This window comes from Corvus cornix, chromosome 21 (genome assembly GCF_000738735.6).
Source record: "Corvus cornix cornix isolate S_Up_H32 chromosome 21, ASM73873v5, whole genome shotgun sequence".
NCBI classification, from domain to species: domain Eukaryota; kingdom Metazoa; phylum Chordata; class Aves; order Passeriformes; family Corvidae; genus Corvus; species Corvus cornix.
Window position 1 is genome coordinate 1,236,961 of NC_046350.1, and position 9,352 is coordinate 1,246,312.

The window sequence follows — 9,352 nt, forward strand, 5'->3', positions numbered from 1 at the left end:
GGAGGCATGGAACCCCAGAAAGAATTGAGTCAGACAATGGGACTCATTTCAAAAATAGCCTTATAGACACCTGGGCCAGAGAGCATGAGATTGAGCGGGTGTATCATATTCCCTGTCATGCACCAGCCTCTGGGAATATTGAATGGTACAATGGACTGTAAAAACCACCTTGAAAGCAATGGGTGGTGGTGATGCCTTAGGTTTTAACTTTTATATTTTTCAAATCCTGTACTGCCTAGTGTGTAACTCTGAAGTTTTACGTGGCCCGTTAACTACTGTTTTCTCATGCTGGTTAGACATAACAAAGCCTCTCTAGGTTTGCTCTTCAAGGACACCTCGATCGTCCCAGGCCCCAAAATGTGTAAACTAAAAGGCTCTGAAGAGGAGGGGCAGACTTGGGGTAATTACATCATTAACTGAAGTTATAATTGGAGAATTAACCCTGACATGCAAATGGACCGAACTTATAAAAGTGTGAAGGACCCGTGACCCAGGGTCCATCTTGGGCATAGCCTTTGGACTGCCCAGGGTGTACCTTTGAAGGCCCTTCAAATAAATACCTACTTTTATTCTCTTATTTTTGTCTAGCCTCTGTTTTTTTCGTAGCCACTTCAAGGCATCAGTGGGACCTTCAAACATTGGGATCTACATTTAGCAAAGGCTACCTGGTCAGTTAATACTCGAGGCTCTACCATTCAAGCTGGCCCTGCCCAATCAAAACCTCCACATACCGTAGAAGGGGATAAAATCCCCATGGTGCGTATGAGGAATATGTTAGGGAAGACAGCTTGGATTAGTGCTGCCTCAAGCAAAGGCAAATCCATCCACGGGATTGTTTTTGCTGAAGGACCTGGGTGCAGTTGGCGGGTGATGCAGAGGGACAGGGAAACACAATGTGTCTCTCAAGGGGATTTGATTTTTCAGTAATGTCAAATTGTATAATATTAGTTGCTGAATGATACTGCTACTGTGTGCCATAACTACCATGGACCATAATAGACTGCTCCAGATACAACAGTCATGAGCTCCTAATGCAGCAACCAGCTGACAGCACACCAGCCCTTCTTCCCTGGAAGACATCTATACTGTGGGCTAGAACCTACAGTCATGGACTAAATGAACTCAACAGACATCTTAAAGGGACAGACACTGACTATGGAAATGATACCTGTGCTCGTGTATATTTTTATATATATGTATGTGTATATGTATATAGGTAGGAGGTGTATGATCTGGGCATGATATAGATGGTATAAAATAAGGGGTGGATAATGCCTTGGTTTCGGCCATAAAAGAATTAATTTTTGCAGTAGCTGAGGGAGCATGGCTGTGGGCATGTCTAAGTGTAACAACTGAGGCACGGACTCAGATCAGCAGCGATACTGAGACGTTTATTCAGAGGAACGAGCTGGTTTTATGCACTTCTTCAAGACACAGTATTTCCTTATATGGTAATTTTCACTAAGCGACCTATGACACATTGCCACATCAGCAACACACTTTCTTAATATCCTTATATGGGGCTGTTCAGGTGTTTGGCAGCTTCCAGCAGGCTCCTCTCCATAGAGCAATGCCGTGTGGCATCTCCGCCCCTCAAGGTCAGGCAGAGACAAGCCTCTCTGTGCAGCCATGGCATTCTGCAGGCATGTCCCACAGTCTGTAGCTCAGTTCTATCTTATCTCTCCCCACATCTAAGGGCCTATTCAATACCATCTTGCCTCATTGCCAGAGGTGGAGGTGAAGGGACTCTCTCTGGCTTCTGAGAAGGGTGGAGTGAGCAGTGGGGTGGCACCAGCCATGGTCAAGTCACAGAGGGTCAGGCTTGGTGAGCATTTTGCATATAAGTCACCATTTCTTTGTACAATTTTGTTATTAATATCGTTGTTCCTGTTCATTTTCTTAGCTCATTGTTTTCAAGTAAATCTATCTTAACCAATTATCTTTGCCTTTGTGCCTCCAACTCTCCTCTCCAACCATCCGTGGATGGAAGAAGGGGCGGTAGAGGAAGGGAGTGCTGGCACAGTTTTGGTGGGAGCACTAAATTGGGGAATAATGTTCCTAAACCATGACACCTAGCTGATGGACTGTCTGGCAGCTGGCACTGCAGGCATTTCCCACTCTGCTTTCAGAGCTGACATTCAACAGAAAGTACCAGGATGACTGGAATATCAAGGAACCCAGCACAAATTTTATGTTGCTGATTTCATTCCAAGTGTTTCCAATAACCTCCAGTCACCCTCCTCCAATGCTCGCATTTTAACTGACTCTAAGAAGCGATTGTAGTGGGTCGGACACACTGTTACCGTGCATTCCTGAAAGGTCCAGGGGCGAGACTGGCGCAGCCTTTTCCTTCGCCGCCTGGCTACAGCAGCTTTACACCCCAGGGCCAGAACCTCATCTGCTTCACTGCCTTGATGATGAGTCATCAGGCAAAGGCAACTCTGAGACTCTGGGAGCGAACAGAGGTGGACGGAGAGGGGCACTTTGGCTAGTTTGGCTAGGGGCAGAACAGACAGCACAGACTACAGCCGGCTGCACTGCAGTTTGAACAGCAGCCTCTTTATGGGATGCCGTCTCAGCCGATCCCGACCGAACTGGTACTGGAGCTGCTGCAACCGTCTCCAGGACTGTAGCCGCGCCCGGCGCTGCACTCGTCTCCTCCACCGCGGCAGCATTCAGCACCGTTGCTGGTCCCCGTGCTGCAGCCGTGCCCGGCACCGCCACTGGCCCTTGCTCTGCTGCAGCGTTCAGTGCTACTCCAAAACTGCTGCTGTTTCTCGCTCCCTGGCCGCGTTTGGCACTGCTGCCCCCGGCCACTGCTCTGCAGCCACAGCTGCACCTGCACGGCAGGGTGCCTCTGGCGTCTGCAGCAGCTGCTTTTGCAAGCTGAGCAGTTCCTCCAGCTGCCGGGATATGTTCGATAACTCTGTCAGCAAAGGCAGGTGCTGTATTAAAAGGTCGATGGCTTGGTTCTGCCACTGCGCAGAATAGTCCAGCGCCAAGGAGGGCAGCGGACCACATCCAGGCAGTCTTGGTGCAGTCACGCCTGGCGCTACGCCGGCTACAAAGGGACATCCGGCTGGCTTTTGCTCCGCTGGTGCATATGCAAACGGACTAGGAGCTGCCACGGGGGTCCAATTCGCTAAACCACTAATTTGTGACCTTGGATAAGCCATGGCCACCACCGAGCCAAGCGGCAAGGCATACTGCGCACCCTCCCGCTGCCCCGACACCCCCGCCTCTGCCGGTGCGGGGTCCCTGGGGGCCGCGGAGTCCTGCGATTGTGCAGGGTGAGGCGGCGCAGGCTCTGCCTGTGGAGCCGAGTCAGCGGGGTCCCCCTCGGACATTCCTCCATCACTCACCACCGAAATAGGCAAGCCAGCCCTGCTTCCACAGTCGTGGTCGGTTGGCAGAATAAATAACGAATGCCAGGTTTGGTATAATTCTAACACTGCTGGGTCCCCAGATGGGAACTCGTGCCGGACAGCACAGCCAAGTTCCTGCCATAAGGCAAAGTCCAAGGCAGTATCTCTGTCCATGGAAATACCTTTTAAGGTAGCCCAGTCTAATAATTCCCGAACTGAGTTTTCAGGAATGGATGTGTGCAATATACTAAACACACCTTTCCAGACCATTACCACAGTGTTGGTTTGTGAGCCGCTGTTCGCCATTTCTCAGTCACGTTGGACCTCCCGGTCCCGGGGGGGGAAGGGGAACAGCGTACCTCTAGAGAAATTCGGCTTGGCTCGCAGCAGCAAGACACGTCAGAGAGTGCAGGTCCTGTCGGGGTCACCAAATATTACTGCAGGCCTGGGCCCTAGGGTATATCACTGTGTCCCGCAGCCATAGGGAGGAGGAGGAGAGAACATCCAAAAGGCAGGAATTGTGCAGCAAGATTGATGTATTTAATTATTTTACAAACTCTTTTATAGACTTTTTTCTTCATAGTCTAATTGGACAAAGGACCAGCCACCCCTTGGGGTGATTGGCTAAAATCCTAAAACATCCATTGTCAAAATATTTTTCTACTATACCATAAACAAGACTTTTCAAGGTTGCAGGTGGCTTGGTTGTTTCCATACTCTGCTACCTCTTCTGTGAGAGAGAAAAGTTTCTCACGGACTTGGAAAATAGCAAGAAAATCCTTGCTAGCAGCATTTTTGTATCTACAACGTGGTCTTGCCCATGCCTACCTCTCCCTAGCCTTGCATTGCCTCTCATGCCAAACCACTACACCCATCCTCCGCCTTGCCTTGCCTACTCGTTTCTTGCCTTGCTACCCTCCCTTGGCTGTCCGTCCTTTGACTTTCATTGCCTTGCCTACCCCTCACTTGCTTTGCCTTCCCTTTCCCATCCTTGCAGTGCCTTGCCTTCCACTCTGCTGCTTTGCCTTGCATACCCCTGGCTTGCCTTGCCTAGCCCAAACTTACATTGCCTTACCAATGCCTCTGTGTCCTTCCCTTGTCCTTCCTGCCACTCTACTGCCTTACGTTGCCTTGCTTATCCATCCCGTACCTTGACTTCCCCATTTTTCCTGACCTTCCCTTGTTTTGCTCGTTCCTCCTATGACTCTCATTACCCTGTCTACCCATCCCTTGCCTTGTCTATCCTTTCTATTGCCTTACCAACCTTTTTGTATCATTCATTCATGCCTTTCCTACCCAACCTTGCATTTCCTTGCCATTCCTGACCATTCCTTGCCTTGCCTAGCTTAACTTTCTACTGCCAACCTTTTCGTATCATTCCCTTAACCTTCCTACCGCTCCATTTCCTTGCATTGCCCTCTGTTGCTATGACCCAGCCCGCTACGGGGCTGGGGCAGCTAGATGCCAATCAATCCGAGCCACTCCCGTAGATCAAGTTTCCCCAAGACACAGACTTGGAGGGTGGGCCGAGGGGCAGCTCAGACGCTTAAGCCACGCCCCCTGGGGCTGTGCCCCGGTCCAAGTTGCCTCCCCCGTTCGGGAAAATTCCCTCTTACTCGGTTGTTCATTGGTTCTTTGTTGTCTCTCCCGCCTCCCAGTTTCCCCCATTGGTTCTTGTTGAATTGTATCCTCCCCCTAGCTTGGAACTCATTGGTTGTTTTCCCCTTTCCCCACAGTTTTCAAATCCCCTATAAAACTGAGGGAAAAGCCTCTCGGCGGGATCCCAGATTAAGATCATTGCCATGTTCTGGTTGCAAAACTTCTGACAATAAACCTGCTAGAAGCCAGACCAGAATGGCCTCCCTTCCTTTACCTCCGATCTAACGCAAGCCTATATCATCAGCTCCTGCCATGTTTCCTCTGCAAAGAAGCCGGCGAGCGCACCCAGCCAGCGTCTTTCCTGATGCCGAGGTCACTTCTGCAACGCACAGAAGTAATGCAGCTGGACTCTCTCTGATCGAGGGCACGCCAGAGCTCATGCCACAAGCACAGAACTGTGTTAGCCTTCCTCACCCATCCCCAACCTTTACTTTCCTACTCTTTTTTTCCTGGCCTTGTCTTGTCTTGCCTTGCCTGCCCCCCATGACTCCCACTGCCTTGCCTACCCGTCTTTTGCTTTGCCTTGCCTTTTCTACCCAACCTTGTATTTCCTTGCCATTCCTGATTATCCCTTGTTTTGTCTTGTCTACCCACACCTTGCATTGCCTAACTGACCTCTCTGTGTCCTTCCCTTGCACTTCATTCCCTCCATTGCCTTGCATCATCTTACTCATCCATCCCTCGTTTTGACTTCCCTACTCTTTTTTTCCTGGCTTTGCCCTGACTGCTCCTCCTGTGACTTTCACTGCCTTGCCTAACTGTTGACTCTCTCGCCTCACCTTGCAAACACAACCCTTGCCTTGCCTTGCCCAGCTAACCCTCCATTGCCTTTCATTGCCTTTCTTACTCATCCCCCGCTTTGACTTCCTGTCTTGAGTGACCAAAAAATGTGCATTGTATTCCATATTTCTTCTACATCAATCTGCACAGTTTGTGTTACTGTCCCTTAGGATTTTCAGGGCCCAAAGTGGAACCACAGTGTTTTACCCTGGGTTTGCGAGATGAAGGGTTAAGAGGATCCCTTTAAATGATGAGAACAGACACACACAACTCTCTCTTTTATTGTCCTGGCTGCCAAGAGACTTGCGTGGGGCAGGTTTTCCCCAGCTGAGGCAGTGTGAGGTAGAAGCTTTCTTTTATTCCTCTCTGGTGTTGGAGAATTTTGTAATACCTTATCAGACACTGTTGCCATGGTAACTACTGTTTCTGGAGCTGGAGAAAATGTTTCTTCGAAATTTTTCTTCCTGGTTCTTTTGTGCTCTCTCCACCCAGGACAACCAGCCATGGCACCCCTCCCAGGAAAATTGGAACCCCTTCTCTTCACAAAGTCCAGCTGCTGCCCTAGATCCAGCTGCCTGCCATTTTTACTGAGGAAGAGTTGGAGTCTCCCGACGAGTTCCAGCATCTACCCCAGTTCCAGCCACCACTGCCGATGGAACTGCTGCCACCGGGAGAGCCCCTGTCGGGTGGTGTGGAACAGACAACCAGGCAGCATTGACTCTTGCTTTCAGACAAAAAGAGTTCTTCCAGCTTTTTGTTTTATCCCTGTTTCCCATTAGTTGTTGTTTGTGGGAAGAGGGGGCTCGGGCTGAGATGTTGTTTTTGCTTTGTTCTCTCTCTCTACCTCATGGTCCAGAGAAGTAGGTTTCTCTGTCATTTTATCTTTGTCCCCTGGGCCTCATGGTCTTCTATGGAGGCCACCATCTTGGTGGAAGGGCTTCTCCACCATGTTGTCTTTGTCATTGGGCCACATGGTTGGCAACAGCCACCACCATCTTGCAAGAAGGTCTTCTGTGCCATTTTGTTTTCATTATTATTGTGGGAGGGAATGTCTTGCCTTAGAGCCTTTGTCTTTTTGGTTATTGCTATTTCCTTATTAATTGCTGTTCTGTTTTTTAGTAAACTGTTATTTTTTCACTTTTCTCACATTTGTCTCTCCTTACTGGTGAAAGGGTAGTGCTTAAAACTAAAGGAGAGTAGCTTGTTTGCCAGGCTCCACCCTGGAAATTGTCTTAAACTAAGACAAATTTGGCACCCAACTAAAGGGGCTTGATAGAGAAAGGGACAAAATGACAATTTTGTCCAAAACATTTGAATATTAGGTACAGAACTCCTGGGTCACCATGCTGCTGGGTCTAGTCATGTGGATGTGGCACTTCCCTTTGTATATGTGTCCATATATGCGGAGCCATTTGCCCACCATGATTTCCTGTTTCAGATCAGGGAGAGAGAGAAACCAAGATTGCTTCATGGATGCACTTTTTGATATCAGTCTATCGAAAGATAACATCAGTGACAATGAAGATCATTTGGAATGTGTATTCACTGTTGTTTGCCTGTCCTGGTCTGGGCTGCTGCTTCTGGGGGTTTATTAATGATCACACCCAGCCTGTTGGAGGAACAGGAGAGGAGGGGTTTTCCCAGCCTTTCACTTCCTTCTCCCCTTTTTTGAGAGTGTTGAACTCCCTCTCAATATTAAAGACACCATATTCTTGTTGCTAGTTCTGCTATGTCTCCTCTACAGTCTACAACATGTTTAGAATCAGGGCTGAGATTTCCAGTGGGGTTGTCCAGAGATCTGTCTCAGGGGTCAAAAATCATGACTGGCATGGAATGTAGGAGGATATAGGTCAGATGTTGAAGAAATGTTCTGCTCCAATGGTTTGGAAGTCCCCCCCTGAACAAATACAGAACACAGCTAAAGGAGCAGAATATTTGAAGGAAAATTACAGTGGCAGTTCCAGAAAGAAGCAGCTCATTGCTTTGTGCTGGGCCCTGGCTAATTCTTATCATGTGCTGCTCAATACTGTAGAGCAATACCTACAGCCAGAAGGGAAGGAGAACAAATCGGCAAATGCCATGGTCTCTCAGGCTGCAGTTAAAACGAAAGGGCAGCTAAAGCCAATAGCCATCACCCCTGCCCAAAGGAGAAAATACAAGACCAAATCCTTTTGCCCAGTGGATGACAATGGGGAGACAGGACTCTCACGGACAGCAGAGGACTCAGAGCTGAAAATAATCACCAAGTCCTTGTCCTGAGAAAGTCTACACAACATGTGGAAAGACCTCACCTGACAAACAGATGAGCCCATATTGAGCTGGTTGATCAGAATCTGGGACACCACAGCTGACTACAATTTTGGATGGTACAGGAGGAAGGCACTTGGGATCTTTTTCGCCTGATGTGGGCATTGACCAGGGGATCACAGGAAAGCCAGAACCTCTCCACCTCTGAACATGACTCTTAATAAGTGTGAAGGAGAGATACCTTTGCCAGGAAGACTTCCAGCTGCAGCAAGGCCTTTGGAAAACCATGGAGCAAGGAATCCAACACTTGAGAGATCTCACTGTGCTAGAAATAATTTTCTCAAGTAGCAACTGACCCACTAACAGTCCAGACCATGTAAAATGTAAAACACTGATAGGTTTGAAACTCACATGACTTGAGCCACAAGTACTGCCACTTCCTAGTGATGCTGCAGTGGGATGAGGAAAACAAGACATTGGGTGCTGTGACAAGAAGGCTCCAGACATAGGAAGATATTGTCCACACCCCAACAGCAGCCCAAGTCTCAGCCATGGAAACAGACCCAACTGAGCATATGCAGAAATTGGATGAGATGATTGAAGAGAGCCATCAGTAACTCAGAAAGGAGCTTAGGGAGGACATTTTTCATGCCTTACCAGTGCAGACCAGGGTCTCTGCTATTAAGTGAGTAGTGGAAGCTACCAAGGGACAAGGTGGATCAAGTCAGGTTGCAGAGCTGAAAGCTGTCCAGCTGTCTTTGGATATCACTGAACTAGAGAAGTGGTCAACATTACCTCTGCACTGGCTCATGGATGGTAGCAAACGCTCTGTGGGAGTGGCCGGCTGATTGTGAAACGTGCTGTGATCAAGCAGAGCCAAGCAGGTAAAGCCCCTGTGGTATGTGGAGTATCGGTCTAAATACAAGTATGGGGAGGCCTGGCAGATCAATTACATCACACTGCCACAAACGCGCCAAGGTAAGTGTTACGTGCTTACAATGATAGAAGGCACCACTGGATGGCTGGAGATGCACCCTGTGCCTCACACCGCTGCCTGGAACCCCATCCTCGGCATTGAAAAGCAAGTCCTGTGGTGACATGGCAGCACTGAAAGAATTGAGTCTGACAATGGGACTCATTTCAAAAATAAACACCAGAGCAAGAGAACAAGGTATTGAGGGGCAAAGCAAGGGATGCTCAGAAATGGCAGGGATATGCAGGGGTGGGTAGGAAAGCCAAGGCAAAGCCAGGGAGGAGAAAGGCAAAGCAAAGGACAGCCCGAGAAGAAAGCAGTAGGCAGG